This window comes from Ornithorhynchus anatinus, chromosome X5, assembly GCF_004115215.2.
Source record: "Ornithorhynchus anatinus isolate Pmale09 chromosome X5, mOrnAna1.pri.v4, whole genome shotgun sequence".
NCBI classification, from domain to species: Eukaryota; Metazoa; Chordata; class Mammalia; order Monotremata; family Ornithorhynchidae; genus Ornithorhynchus; species Ornithorhynchus anatinus.
The window spans coordinates 13,112,669-13,127,584 of NC_041753.1; the positions used below are offsets into that span (position 1 = coordinate 13,112,669).

General features: G+C 53.3%; 1 protein-coding gene and 1 long non-coding RNA gene across 3 annotated transcripts in view; one reads left to right on the forward strand and one right to left on the reverse strand.

Annotated features, from left to right (window-relative positions):
• The window catches only part of FRMPD1 (FERM and PDZ domain containing 1), a 215,217-nt gene that overhangs the window by 155,511 nt on the left and 44,790 nt on the right, over positions 1-14,916 (reverse strand). The window lies entirely within an intron of this gene.
• On the forward strand, positions 1,313-14,503 carry LOC114808011. Of its 2 annotated transcripts, XR_005659665.1 has the most exons (4): positions 1,313-1,438; positions 5,503-5,679; positions 6,796-7,007; positions 14,164-14,503. It is a non-coding gene; the product is annotated as an uncharacterized LOC114808011 (long non-coding RNA). The 2 variants fall into 2 exon arrangements; XR_003755987.2 differs by lacking the exon at positions 6,796-7,007 and having other exon boundaries at positions 1,318-1,438.

Consider the following 14,916-nt stretch of genomic DNA (forward strand, 5'->3'; position numbering starts at 1 on the left):
CCGTGTCCTTTATTAGCAGTGACACCATGTAATTGCCCATAATGAGAATGCTCTCTGCATCCTAATGATACTTATTGGCTAAAACATCTGAGGCTTGAATTTATTTCCTATAAATAACATTTAAGATAAGAGAATTGCTTCCTTAGCTGAATTAACGCCATTTATCATCAGCTAGGAGCTTTTTGTCAAACACAAACTTGGACTCCCACAGATGGATCTTCATTACTACCAAATAATGCTGATTGTGGATTTCAAATTAAGGTTTTTCCGTGTTTGCTTTTCCGAACGTCTAACTCTTCCAAGTCTCGTATCTTTGTTCTGCAAAACAAGAGACTTCCCAGCTGTCGTTTTCAGTTTTGCCGGTAGCAGTGATCCGGGGCAATTTCTCCTCCGCTGAAACAATGTAAGCTTCCACAGAATAAAAAAAAATGGGCCCCATTACTTTCCGCGATTTTTTCAAAATTAGATTCTAGCAAACGTTATTCGGTCTGTGATGCTAGATAATGTTTACGGAAGTCAGGGAAGACTAAACCGCCACGGGCAATTGGCAATTCTAATGCTTCGCTATCAACTCGATAGATATCTCTGAATCACAGGCATCAGGTAATGGAGCTTTAATTTTTTAATGGCATGGAGAGGTCAAATACGGTGGATCATCATTAAGTGGCTCTCCGAGGGAAGAGAGCCCCTGAAGGCCGGGGCGTACCAGATGCAGTCTCACCTACCGCCACGGTGAGGCCGCAGGGAAGGCTGGCTCCCGTCCCCACGTCGAGGATCCCAGGTCGGCCCCGTGGAGACGGACAGGAGACCTCCGTTCACCGAAGGCAGGGCCGTCGGGGTTAAAGACCTCCCAGCCCCACGGTCAAACCCCCAGGAGAGCAAACCGTCCCTCCGGGATTGACGGGAGGGGTGGAAGTAGGGACTGGTCCTCAACCGCCTTCTCGGACTTCTGGGCTAAGAGGCATCTCAGTCACGCGCGCCAAGGGGCCGCCCAACTACTGGAAATTCCGCTTAGATACCAAGTTCCTGGGGACCGTAGTCCTGACGGTTGCTTTTTCCATTTTCCTCTCTCACGTTCCCGACTTGCGACACCTTATTCACAGCCCACAGGGGGGTTGCTTTTCTGCTTGGGTAGCTTCATCGAGAACTTCACTGAGGTGTGAGGCAAGGTGAAAATGCAATAATCTCTGCCCTGCCTATCCTCCATTAGGATCAGTGGGATTCGGATTGGTGTCGGGTGAGATCGGAAGGGCAGTTTGGATGACTCAGCCAGGTGGACCGCCCCCCCCCCCCCCAGCAGTCCCGCATTATGACGTGAGCATGAGATGGAGCAGGCTCCCCCTGGGCCCCGCGCGGAGGCGGAGAGTCCACCAGAGATGAGGAGGCCGCACCCAGACGACTTTGAGATTGGGCGTGGAGAGGCCGGGCCGATGGCAGGGTAAGCATAATAATCATAACAACAACAATAATAACCGTGGCACCCGTTAAGCACTCACTACGTGCCAGGCACTGTACTAACCGCTGGGGTGGATGCAAGCAAATCGGGTTGGACACAGTCCCACGTGGGGCTCGCAGTCTCAATCCCCATTTTCCAGACGAGGTAACTGAAGCCCGGAGGAGTGACTTGCCCAGGGTCGCACAGCGGACAAGGGGCGGAGCCGGGATGAGGACCCCTGACCTGCCGACTCCCGGACCCGGGCTCTATCCGCTGCACCCTGCCGCTTCAGACGCCTAAGTCCTGTGCCATCCCAGCGAGAAGCAACGGGAAGAGCTGTGCAGGGGCAGGATGAGGTGGGCTGGGGGTTTTGCCACGAGGCGGCACTCTGGTCTTCCACCTAACCGGACCGTGAGCCCCAGGTGGGACAGGGATGGGGTCCGACCCGATGAACCTGGAATCTAGGTAGAACGCTGCTTAACCCGGAGTAAGCGCTTAACAGATATGGTCCTAATAACGACAGGGTGAGCGTTGGAGGGCAGGGTCCTCCTCACTGCCATTTCCGGTGGGAATTCCAGTTGTTTAGGCCGCCTCTCCCGGAGCAGGGACTGACTGGGGTACCTCCCCCAAGTGTAGGTTTGAGAGAGGGGTGCCGGGCTTTAAGATCTCCTAAGCCCACGGGGGCTCAGCCTCCCCGCCTGGCCCGCTCACGCTCAGCTGGCAACAGTTGCCGCTGACCCTGTTGGCAAAATTTACCAGGCACTGCTCTTCCTCGACCCCCCGGTGGACGTGGACCTGGCAGGCTAGTTCCGGCCAGAGGAGAGAGAGGAAAGGAAAGGGAGAAGCTGAACGAGCCCAAGATGATGAGAGGCAGCGTGGCTCCGTGCAACGAGCCCGGGCTTGGGAGCCAGGGGTCGTGGGCTCTAATCCCGGCCCCGCCCCCGATCAGCTGCTTGACTTTAGGCAAGTCACTTCACTTCTCTGGGCCTCAGTTACCGCATCAGTAAAATGGGGATGAAGACTGTGAGCCTCACGTGGGACAAGCTGATTACCTCGGATCTGCCCCAGCGCTTAGAACGGTGCTCGGCACGGAGTAAGCGCTTAAGAAATATCATCATCGTCATCATTATTATTATTGTTATTGTTATTGTTAAGATAGGCCTCAGTCCTCTTTCCAAAAGCTGCCCAGCCTGCCAGAGTTTGAAGGACAAACAGTGTCTCTGGTCTCCCAAATCCCCCTTTCAGGGGCAGGGTTCACACCTCGTCGTGTGACATTACGCACACGAACTGCCGCTGAAAGCCAGGGAAGAAGCTGTCGTGTTTAGAATCGTTGGTGAGGCCACTGTTAAGTCGCTCTCAACTAATAAACTCTCCTGTTTCTCAAGTCCCCCGTACTGAATGCGTTGCTCGTGTCCTTCCCCCTGTCTGCAACACCCTCCCTCTTCAAATCTGCCAGCCCACATCCCTCCCCTCTTTCAAAGCCTTCCTCAAACCCCAACTCATTTCCACCATTTCTGGTCACGTCATCCCATCAGCCAGGCCGAGCACGCCGGGAAGCAGCGTGGCGTAGTGGGTAGGGCAAGGGGCCTGGGAGTCAGAAGGTCACGAGTTCTAATGGGGGCTCCGCCACTTGACTGCTCCTGTGGCTTTAGGCAAGTCACTTCGCTTCTCTGTGCCTTAGTTACCTCATCTGGGAAATGGGGATTAAGACTGTGAGCCCTCTGGGGGACAGGGACTGTGTCCAAGCCGATTCGCTTGTATCCACCCCGGCGCTTAGTACGGTTCCTGGCACAGAGCGCTTCACGCATACCGTCATTATTATTATCACGCATAGGGGAAATAGATTTATCCCATTTAATCGGGTATTTATGTATTCGTTCTTTTAGTCCACACTTTACTCCTTCCGGTTATAACTTCGTTTTCCCTCTTGCTTCCGCCGTATACCTGCCCGTTTTTCTCCATTAGATTACACGCTGGAGGGCAGAAACTGTACCTTTCATTTTTACGGCACTCTCCTCGGCACTTGATAATAATAATAATGATGATGTTGGCATTTGAGAAGCGCTTACTATATGCCGAGCACTGTTCCAAGCGCTGGGGTAGATGCAGGGTCATCAGGTTGTCCCACGTGAGGCTCACAGTCTTCATCCCCCAGGTGAGGGAACTGAGGCACCGAGAAGTGAGGTGACTCGCCCGAAGTCACAGGGCTGACGGGTGGCGGAGCCGGGATTCGAACCCATGACCTCCGACTCCTAAGCCGGTGCTCCTTCCACTGAGCCACGCTGCTTCTCAGTACCGTGTCTTGGGAAGGTGCTGGATACGTAGTACTGAATGAATAACGGATGGCATCTGTTAAGTACTTCCTACGTGCCAACTACTGTTTCAAGCTCCGAGGTAGATGCCAGCCAATCGGGTCGGACACGGGTGGTCCCCGGCCCACGTGGGGCTCACAGTCTTGTCCCCCATTTTACAGATGAGGCGACGGAGGGAGGGAGAGGTGACGTGACTCGCCCGAGGTCACCCAGCAGCCAAGTGGCAGAGCTGGGATCAGAACCCAGGTCCTTCTGACTCCCAGGCCCGGGGCTCTTTCCGCTAGGCCACGTGCAGGGAAGCTCAGTGGCCTATGCCACAGACCGAAGATTGAGGGATTGAAACTGTCGCTCAAGTCGCTTAAGTCGCTTATCCCGTACTCATCACAGTTCTCCACCTGTGAGATGGAGATAATGATACAGATCTGCTTCTTGGGGAGAAAGAAAATCTGTGGAAATGATTGTGCTAAAGTGCTAAAAAATCACAGCAGCCGGGGAATCTTCCCAGACGGGCCAAAAATAAGAGAATAGTTGAAAGGTGAAATGACGATTTTCTCAGTTGCTGTCCGAAACGCTCACTTGGTGTCACAGGCACAGAGTATTCAACATCCCGAGTCTTCCCGAGTACTGTTTATTCATTCAATGGTATTTATTGAGCGCTCACTATGTGCAGAGCACTGGACTAAGCTCTTGGAATGGACAATTCGGCAACAGATAGAGACGATCCCGGCCCATCGACGGGCTTACGGTCCAATCGGGGGAGACGGACGGACAAAAACAAGACAACTTAATCGCGATAAATGGAATCAAGGGGATGGACACCTCATCGACAAAATGAATAGGGTAATAAAAATCTATACAAACGAGCACAGTGCTGGGGGGAGGGGAAGGGAGAGGGGGAGGAGCAGAGGGAAAGGGGGGAAAGGGGGCTTAGCTGAGGGGAGGTGAAGGGCGGGCGGAGAGGGAGCGGAGGGAGCAGAGGGAAGAGGGGAAGCTCCGTCTGGGAAGGCCTCTTGGAGGAGGTGAGCTCTAAAGGGAGGACTAGATGACAATATTCCCTAGCCAACTTGAGCCGTGAGGTGCCCCAAAATCCCAGTGGCTGGGAAAATCAGGTTAGTAAAACAAAAGGTTTATGGGGCAAGTGGGGTTAGGCGAGGCCATGGCTTCATTCACCCTGAGTAAATTTCAAACAGGTGCAGTCAGAAATAATAATAATAATGATAATGACGATGTCGGTATCTGTTAAGCGCTTACTACGTGCAGAGCACTGTTCTAAGCGCCGGGGGAGATACGGGGTCATCAGGTCGTCCCACGTGAGGCCATTTTATAGATGAGGGAACTGAGGCACAGAGAAGTGAAGCGACTTGCCCCCCAGTCACACCGCTGACAAGTGGCAGAGCCGGGATCGGGACCCATGACCTCTGACTCCGAAGCCCGGGCTCTCCTGAGCCACGCTGCTTCCCTGCACTCTAAGCTTATACTCAACATGATAAACATGAATAATAATGGCAGCTTCAGCCTGTAGAAATCAGTAAACTTTCATGCTATGAGTTTGCTCATCCTTCGAGTAGCTATGGGGTGTGGCGCATCGTACTGGGTGCTTGCTTGGGAGAGTACAGGCCCTCCCCTGCCCTTGAGGAGTTTATGAGTCAATAACGGAAGTTCAAATTGCTCTATAAAAATTTCAGTAGCTTCATCGTTAAGTAAGTTAACTTCCTTTGCCCCCGTCCCAGATCGCTCACTCGTTTTTTTACGCAGAGGCCAAGATTAAGGACAAAAACGACACTGAAAACGGGAGGAAGCTACGGGGCACCGTGACGAGCCCTCGACGGCATGAAGCGGTATGTGAGACTGACCACGTGGCTTATAGGATTCTGTGACGAGAGGGGCATGAACGCACAGCAGTGGGAGCAGGAGAGCGGGCAATCTCAAACGGTAGGTGGAGGGCCGAGAAGTGGCCCCGGAAACCGTGCTTCTTCCAAACCCGTGAGCTCTGGCAGCCAAAGCGCTATCCAGAATTTTAAGTGAGAAGGCTCAAGACCAAGACCGGAAAGCCCACAGCCGGCAAGAGAGGACTGTACTTATTTGTGGGAAATACTTTCGGATGGCTCAGCGGCTATTTTACCGCCCGATTTCCTAGTATAATTAACGTTGACCGATACAGACTACGAGGGATCTTTTCCTATCCGTTTCCAAGTTGCCAACGGGTTTTCTCCATTCCCGTTGGAGGCCAGTCTTCATTTCCGTTGAGCCCGTTAACTTTTTCATTCAAGGTGTCAGTACTTTTAAGGGCAAAGTAGAAATTCCAAACCGTCGGGGAAATAAACGGCCAACTACCTGCCCTCTGCCATCGTCCCATTTGCCCCCAGCACCCCCGGCTGACGATGTCAGCTGGGGTGGAAGCTTCAGCGATTGCTTTGTTCGCTCGTTCGTTCATTCAGCGAGATGTGCCTTCAATAAGGCTTTGAATCGGAGGAGGGTGACCGGGGGGAGGGCCGTTCCAGGCCAGAGGCAGGACGCGGGCGAGGGGTCGGCGGCCAGACGGTTGAGATGGAGCGACGGAGAGAAGGCGGGCATTTAGAGGGGCCGAGCGCGCGGGCTGGGTAGGGCGGCGACAGAGGAGGGGGCAAGGTGATTGAGTGCCCTGAAGCCAACCGCAAGGAGTTTTTGTTCGACGTGGAGGCGGGTGGGCGACGGCTGGAGGTTCCTGAGCTCCCCGGTCCCTGAATCCCCCTCTTCCCGAGTTCCCCACATTCCAAGGCCACCGCTGTCTTCAGACGAAAGAGGGGAAACTCCATCGGATCGATCGGGACCAGGCGACGCCTCTCTTGTGCATTTAGCTACGTCAGGGCGTTTCCCGTAAACCGTAAGCTCGCTGTGGGCGGGGAACGTGTCCGTTGTTGTGCCGTGCTCTCCCGAGCGCTTAGTACAGAGCTCTGCACCCTGAGGTGAGCGCTCAGTAAATACGACTGAATGAATATCACATTCGCGCCGCATGGCCCCCTGAGCTGGCCTTACTAAACCCCTTTGTGAATTTGCTTCTTATCACAGGGATTTGGATTTTTCTAAACGGGCTCCCTGAATCACATAAGATGAAGATGCACTTTAAAGGGATACGGACATTGCCTTGAGATTATGTAAGGCTAGGTGAATAGCGATGACTCAGAAGGAACTACGCTCTCCATCATTTCGGAAAAATTTCTGGCTGTTGAATATAATCAGGGTGCTGCGTGCAGTGATTGGAATGGACCCCCACCAGCCAGGTAGCTCACTCTGTGGCCGCACGAGATCCAATATTCCTAAATTCTCCAACTTAGACTTCTCCAAATAAATACACTGAAGCCCTACTGCATCTCCTCACAACGCTTTAAGGTATTCCTGCCATTTTCCACGAATCTCTGTATCGACACATCTCAGAGCAGATGGCACTCGGTCAGAGGATACTAATACGGCTATTAGGGCCGTTCCGGAGGGAGTTCGACTCCATGCCTACGGAGGGGTCCCTTGGGAGGGAGAAATCGCTCCTCACGGCACAACGTCTCCTTTCGGCCTCCCTTGAAGTTGAAGGTTCGATATTTCTTCAGCTTATTTTTAATCTTCCAAGGTGGGAGAGCGGGCTGTATCGAAAGGGCCTAAGTTTGCGGCTACATTAACAAGACGGCGCTCTGCAGTCTGTGGGTCAGGAAACCCAGGAAAGGAGTGTATTTTAGGTTGTGGGCAAGAAAAAGGAAGCCGAAGCCTCTGCTTTGTAGTCGTGATGATCTTGCTTTCTCTCCGCTCTGTTGTCGGGTGGTTCTCCCGAAGGGGAAAACCTGCCCTCACTTAGAGTGGAAAAATGAGCACGAGCTTTCTCCTGCGGCAGCACTCTTTGCTGGGAAAGCCCAGGCCGTTGTGACACCCCTGGCGGACTCTCTTTCGGGCTCAAACTGGAGGCGGAAACCTTCTCTTCCGAGAGGCTTCCACCTTCCCGTCCGCAAAGGGGCGAATAAGAATGACTGACAAATTGGTAGTCGTTACGCCTTTCCTGTGTGCCGAGCGCTGGGATAGAAATGACATTTGCGGGTCGGACTCAGGCCCTGGCCCACGTGGGGGCTCACGGTCTAAGTAGGAGGGAGCGTGGGATCTGAAGCCCCAGTGTGTAGATGAGGAAACTGAGGCACAGGGAAATCAAGTGACTTGCCTAAGGTCACACGGCAGACGAAACGGCAGAGCCGGGATTAGACTGTGAGCCCGTGGCGGGCAGGGGCTGTCTCTATCCGTCGCCGGACTGTACTTCCCAAGCGCTTAGTCCAGTGCTCTGCGCACGGTAAGCGCTCAGTAAATGCCACCGAATGAATGAATGAGCCCAGGCCCTCTTTCTCCCAGGCCCGCGTCCTTTCCGCTAGCTCATCTGGCTGAATGCCAAAGGATCCAAAGTCAAACGGAAGCGATGTTAGGTAACACGGATTCCTGTGTATGTATGCCGTTCGGCATACGGGAAGCAGCGTGGCTCAGTGGAAAGGGCCCGGGCTGGGGAGTCGGAGGTCGTGGGTTCCAATCCCGGCTCCGCCGCCTGTCGGCCGTGTGACTGCGGGCCGGTCGCTTCACTTCTCTGCGCCTCAGTGACCTCATCTGTAAAATGGGGATGAAGACCGTGAGCCCCACGGGGGGCAACCTGATGACCTCGTATCGCCCCCAGCGCTTAGAACAGTGCTTGGCACGTCGCAAGCGCTTAACAAAGGCCATCGTTCTTCTTCTTCTTGTTATTTTGTATCTGAACGGACACTGCCGGGTTACCCGAATTGAATAACTGTAAAATCTGCCCAAATACAAACAAAATCTTCAGAGACCGTTGCCCTCTTATTCACTACACTTCGGTGAACAGATGCCATCCTTATCATTATTATTATTGTCATTATTTTCTATTTGAACTGACACTTCCGGGTTACCCGAATTGAATAACTGTAAAGCCTGCCCAAATGCAAACAAAACCTTCAGCGACCATTGCCTTCTTCGTCACTACACTTCGGTTTGATTCTGCTACCTCGCTCTCCACTGGTTACTTCTATCCCGAAATAAGAGGTGGGCCGTCGGTCGTGAGCCCAGCTCATCACATTTGACGCTTGTCTTCAGAGAAGTAGAAACAACCAGCAGCGTGGCCTAGAGGAGAGAGCAGAGGCTTGAGAGTCAGAAGTCCTGGGTTCGAAACCCAGCTCCGCTGCTCGCCTGCTGGGTGGCCTGGGGCGAGCCACTTCACTTCCCTGTGTCTCAGTCACCTCCTCTGTAAAATGGGGATTCAATACCTGTACTCCCTCCTTCTTAGACTGGGATCCCCCGGGTGGGACAGGGACTGTGTACAACCCGATTAACCTGTATCCACCCCAGTGCTTAGAACAGTGCTTGAAGCATACTAAACGCCTAACGAATAGAGCAGTAATAATAACAATGATAAATGCAATCTTATGGAAAGGCCAGCCTTCGATGATCTGATTCCCCGAAGTACCAACGTTGGGTAACATTATTTGGCCTGGGGGGGGGGGGGGGAGAAAACCTTCCCGAACGGCAGAGCCGTTCCGCGGCCTCTGAGAGCCCGCTTTAGCGTCCCTCATCCACCGACCTCCTCTCCACCCCCAGTCCCTCACCTAGGGCGTAAACTGGGGTAAATCCCTCGCCTCTGGCTGCTTTCTCGCTCCTCTCTCCTTGCCCCCACAAGCTGAGTATTGCTGCAAAACAGACCCGTTCCTCTTGGTGATGAGCCAAATACCCCGAGACTTATCCTGGAACCTGGACACCGCGGTACCTCTGATGATGGCACAGCTTGGGTGTTACGGAGGGGCTGGACCCGTGGGTTACAGTCTCTGGACCAGAATACGTGGCAAGCGGGAACTGGATTTACAGGGAGACACACAGAGCCGGAAGAAACCGGTTCGCCGGACTTAGGGTTTAACCGACCGGCCATACAGGCCATTTTCACCCCCTCTAACGAGAAGCAGCCCGGCTTGGTGGCTAGAGCACGGGCCTGGGAGTCGGAAGGTCATGGGTTCTAATCCCGGCTCTGCCGCTTGCCTGCTGTGTGACCTCGGGCAAGCCACTTCGCTTCTCTGGGCGTCGGTCCCCTCATCTGGAAAATGGGGATTGAGACCGTGAGCCCCACGTGGGACAGCGGGACCGTGTCCAGCCCGACCTGCTTGTATCCACCCCGGCGCTTAGTACGGTGCCCGGCACGTAGCAGGTGCCTAACAGATCCCACCGTTGTTATTGTTACCTTCATTAGGTGCCCGGGACAGATATTTTACATCAGAGCACCTCCCTTGTCCATGGACCTCTGGAACCTCAGATAGGGTTACTTGCGTGGTTTCTATCTCTCCAGGCAGGGAAGAGCTATCGTCCCCAAATACGACACTTGATATTGAACCGGTGACTCCCTTAATGAGCTCCTCTGCATCTCTGAACCCCCAGTTTTCCCATCCAAAACGTCTCACTTCCCACCTTCTCCCCTTCCTCCCCACGGCCTCTCACAGAATTGTGCGGCAGACCGAAAAGCCTTTCGAATGCCCGGTCGAAAGATGGTAGAGATTGCAGATGACGAGAAAGTACTGTAATTATTGATTAGGCCCTACACAGGATTTTCTTCGGTTTTACCGAATTCTCCTTGCTTTCATCTAACGGGTGTTTTTCAACCAAATAAGCCGGGGCGGGACCGGGCGGAGTGGAGGGGCGCGGGGCGTTACAGTTTAACCCAACAGAGTATTCTCCAGCCCCAACTACTTAAAGTGCAATAGACTCTGTGTGAGCTGGCAGGTGGAAAAATCCCTGGAGGAAACCCTAGTATAAGAGTAGTCTGCAATTTCTATAATAGCTTCCCCCCACAGAACTCAAAGGCCTTTACAAACACTGACTAATGAAACCTCCCACCCCACCAGGAGGAAAGGCAATATCTGCATCTCCATTTCCTGATGGGTAAAATGGCGAGACGGGCCAGGAAACTCTTTCGGGGTTTCAGCAGTTGGTGGCCCTGACGACCCGTCCTAACCTTCTCTGATCATTCATCATCCGTCTGACCTTAAGATGAGCTAAGGACATCTGCTGAGGAAGGAGAAGGCTCGTTTTTTGTTGGGTTTTGTTTTTTTGTTGTTGTTGTTGTTGTTGCAATGGGATCTAATTCAAATATGCTCAAGGACGGGAGTTGGGGGATGAGGAATGAGATAAGCAGGTACTCCCACGGGTATTATTTGAATGTGGTGGTGATGCTCTTTCTTCCCTAAAAGGTACGAACGGGCCGGTTTTAATAATAATAATAATAATAATAATAACGTTGGTATTTGTTAAGCGCTTACTGTGTGCCGAGCACCGTTCTAAGCACTGGGGTAGACACAGGGGAATCAGGTTGTCCCACGTGGGGCTCACAGTCTCAATCCCCATTTTACAGATGAGGTAACTGAGGCACAGAGAAGTTAAGTGACTCGCCCAAAGTCACACAGCTGACAAGTGGCCGATCCGGGATTCGAACCCATGAACTCTGACTCCAAAGCCCGTGCTCTTTCCACTGAGCCACGGTGGCTTTCACCGATCTCCTTGGATGTAAAACCACCATCTTTACTCTTGCACGCATTTTTATTGTTTGCGACGACATACATTCCGTAGCCTTCGAAAGAGACGTTTCAGCCCGAACGAGCTTGCTGCATCCGCCGTATCGGTCCCTCCCAAGCGCTCAGGACAGTGCTCCGCACGTAGTGAGCGCTCAGTAAACGCCATCGATTGATTGATTTCTTTTCCTGCCACTCCATGCCGTCACCGGCTCCTTTCGGATTTACCGGACAGCTCCCGGAGTCCTTCCCGCCATTCCAGGTGGGGGGCAAGGTTGCAGCCTCCGCTGAGCGGTGGACTGCTAAAGTCCCTCTCAAGAATCCAGGGTAATTTAATGGGAGACGTCGCCTCCAGGGACTCGGGATTAACGTGTCCATTTGGGGGTTTAGGGAAGAAAGGAAGGCAGGGAGGAGAGTGGTTTTCATCCGCTTAAATCGGGAGCTTGGGTGCTGAGCCCGCTGGAAGTAGCCAACGGTGTTGGACCAGCCCAACGAATGCCCGCTTCCAAGGGGGCACTGCCCTTTTTGGGCTCAGGAGGTCCGCCCGCTCACCAGAACTCTCCGGCCGTACCTCCGTCTGCCGAGGCTAAGCGCTCTCCGTTTAAGCCGAGCACGGGGACTTCCGGGGAGGCTGGAAGGCGAAGTAGGAGATCCCGGGCAGCGCGGCCTTCTGCAGAGCGGATGAGACGAGCCGATACCCGAGCCCTTCGAGCACTGGGCTTTGCCAGTCCTTCGACGGCAGCGAGCCGGGGCCCGTGGGCGACGGAGGCTGGCGGACCCCCAGCCAAGCAGGGTCACTTGGGGGCTCCGCAACGGCGGAACAGGACTCCCTGATGGGCCTCCCGTGCTAGCCCCACCCCCTAGCTCTAGTAGTCTCCCCACTTTCCACAACAACGGCAAGTACTCATGGAGACTGGTAGCGTTTGAAGTTGTCTGGTGGCATTCCAACCTCTCCCACCCTCTGCAGTTAGTAGATCTGCCCGGGACCTTGAAATTCCAGAGTCCGTCGGCGTCAGAGCTGTACCGAGCAGAGGACCGCAGGCGGTTAATGCTGGGAATAGGGCTAATAGAGCTGCTGCTGGGTATCCACACTGCTTTACTCTGCCTTACTTCCTCCTTCTCTACACTCCCCAGGGCTGTCGGCCTTCCTCGCCCCCAGCCCAGAGAGGGACTACTTGCTAGGTTAGGGAGGAAAACGATGCAGATGTGGGAACCTCCCATTCAGCGCTGACCCAGGAGCCCAGGAAACCCTAGTGACTTAGCGGAAAGGCCACAGGCCCGGGAGTCAGAAGGACCTGGGTCTCGGTCCCGGCTCCGCCGCCCGTCTGCTGTGTGAGCTTGGGTAAGTCAGTTCACTTCTCTGGACCTCAGCTACCTCATCCACAAAATGGGGATTAAGACCGCGAGCCCCGGCTGCGACACGGACTGTGTCCGACCTGATTATCTTGTACTTACCCCAGTATAGTATAGTGCCCGGCACGTAAGAAGTGCTTAACAAATACCATTTCAAAACAAAACAAAACAAATCCTAGACCTTCATCACCTTCTCCGTTTTTCTCTGGAGCAGTGTGGCTTCACGGGGGGTGGGGGCATATGGGCTGAGGTTAAGGAAGGTACAAGCCCTCAGAGCAGAGAAAGGGAAGACGAGTAACGAGGAAAGACAAGAACAGGGCAGGAAAGGAGGAAGGGGAAAAAGGAGAGGGTAAAATAAGATAGAAAATGAGAAGGAGGATAATAAGGAAAGAAGGCACGGCAAAGTAGAAAACATTCGTTCATTCATTCAGTCGTATTTACAGAGCGCTTACTGGGGGCAGACCCCTGTGCTACGCGCTTGGAAAGTACAATTCGGCAACAGACGGAGACGATCCCTACCCAACAACTGGCTCACGGTCTACAAGGGGGGGAGACAGACAACAAAACACGAAACAAGTAGACAGGTAGCAATAGCATCAATATAAATGAATAGAATTATAGATAATGATAATGATGGTATTTGTTAAGTGCTTACTACGTGCCAAGCACTGTTCTAAGCGCTGGCACTCACATCATTGATAAAATAAATCGAATAATAAATATGCACATATATACCTAAGTGCTGCGGGGCGGGGAGGGGGGTAGAGCAGAGGGAGGGAGTCGGGGCGATGGGGAGGGGAGGGAAGCAGAGGAAACGGGGGGGGGGGGGGGCTCAGCCTGGGAAGGCCTCCTGGAGGAGGTGAGCTCTCCGTAGGGCTTCGAAGGGGGGAAGTGAGCTAGTTTGGCGGATGTGAGGAGGGAGGGCGTTCCGGGCCAGAGGTAGGAGGTGGGCCAGGGGTCGGCGGCGGGACGGGCGAGAACGAGGCCCGGTGAGGAGGTGAGCGGCAGAGGAGCGGAGCGTACGGGGTGGGCTGGAGAAGGAGAGAAGGGAGGTGAGGTAGGAGGGGGCCAGGTGAAGGACAGCTTTGAAGCTAACAGTGAGGAGTTTCTGCTCACTGTCAACATCAAACACACATCAACATGCAACATACAGGAAAGCGGGAAGTAATCAAAAGGAGTACAAGTCAAAGGAAATTGAAAGACGGAAAGGAGAGACAGACGAAGACCCAAAAAATGAGAAAAGAGATATCAAAGGACTCAGGCACATAAGGAGAGGACAGAAAGACGAGGGAGAGAGAGTAGGCGGATTGGTGGAGGAAAAAAGGGATGAATGAGTGAGAGAAGATGAGTGGAGAAGCGTGTCCGGGAGAGTGAGAAAGGTGGCGGAGAGTGACGGGTAGAGGGATGGAGACTCTGTAGGTTGGGAGGTTTGTCTAAATTCACCCTCACAGTTGTCTGTACTTGATTATTGTTTTTCTCCGGTTTGAAACCCTACCCCCAGGATGCCTCACCAGTCGCCCGACCCGTTGGAACGGACTGAAGCAGCAGAATAAATCCACAGAAGACGGCTACATCAAGGTCGCAGATCACTCTCTGAGGCAGGAAAATAAATTGCTGCTCCAGAGGCTAGAGAGCTAGACGGAAAGCCACTCACTTTGATCCTGGATGCTACAGAAAGGGCAGTGAGCGGAACATGTTTCAATTCAATCGAAAGATGCTTCCTCCGCCAGCACGTACAGTCCAGCCTCAAGCAGAGTGCTTAGAAAAGTCCTCTTACTCCATCTAAACGGAGCCTGTGTATCTCTGCAGCACTGAAAAAAAGGCCAAAGGGCAAAAACCTGGACGCGTGTATAAATCTGTAGTCTTCTGCGGAATGAGATCCCCCAAGGAGAGGCCGAAAGACTTAGATTTGGCAACTTAAGCAGCCCCCAGATAGAATGTCCCAGGCTTTGATTCCTTGTTCTCTCTGCCCGAGTCTGCTTCCTAAGTAACGGAGGGTCACTTTTATCTCACTACTCCACCTCTCGGTCTCCCGTTCTCTCAATTTACACCCCAACGCGTGGCTCGGCACAGAGAAGATTTCTCTTTCTGTCTCCTCTTGGAGAAGAGAGTACAACCCTGATCTTCCGCCTCGGAACTCCCTCCTGCCTCTTAGAGAATCTGGTTTAAGAGGGGGGTGAGTAGGGTCACTGGCGAGATGGAAAATGAAGCATATAAGGTGGCCTGGTTAAAGCAGCCTCATTTAATGCGATAT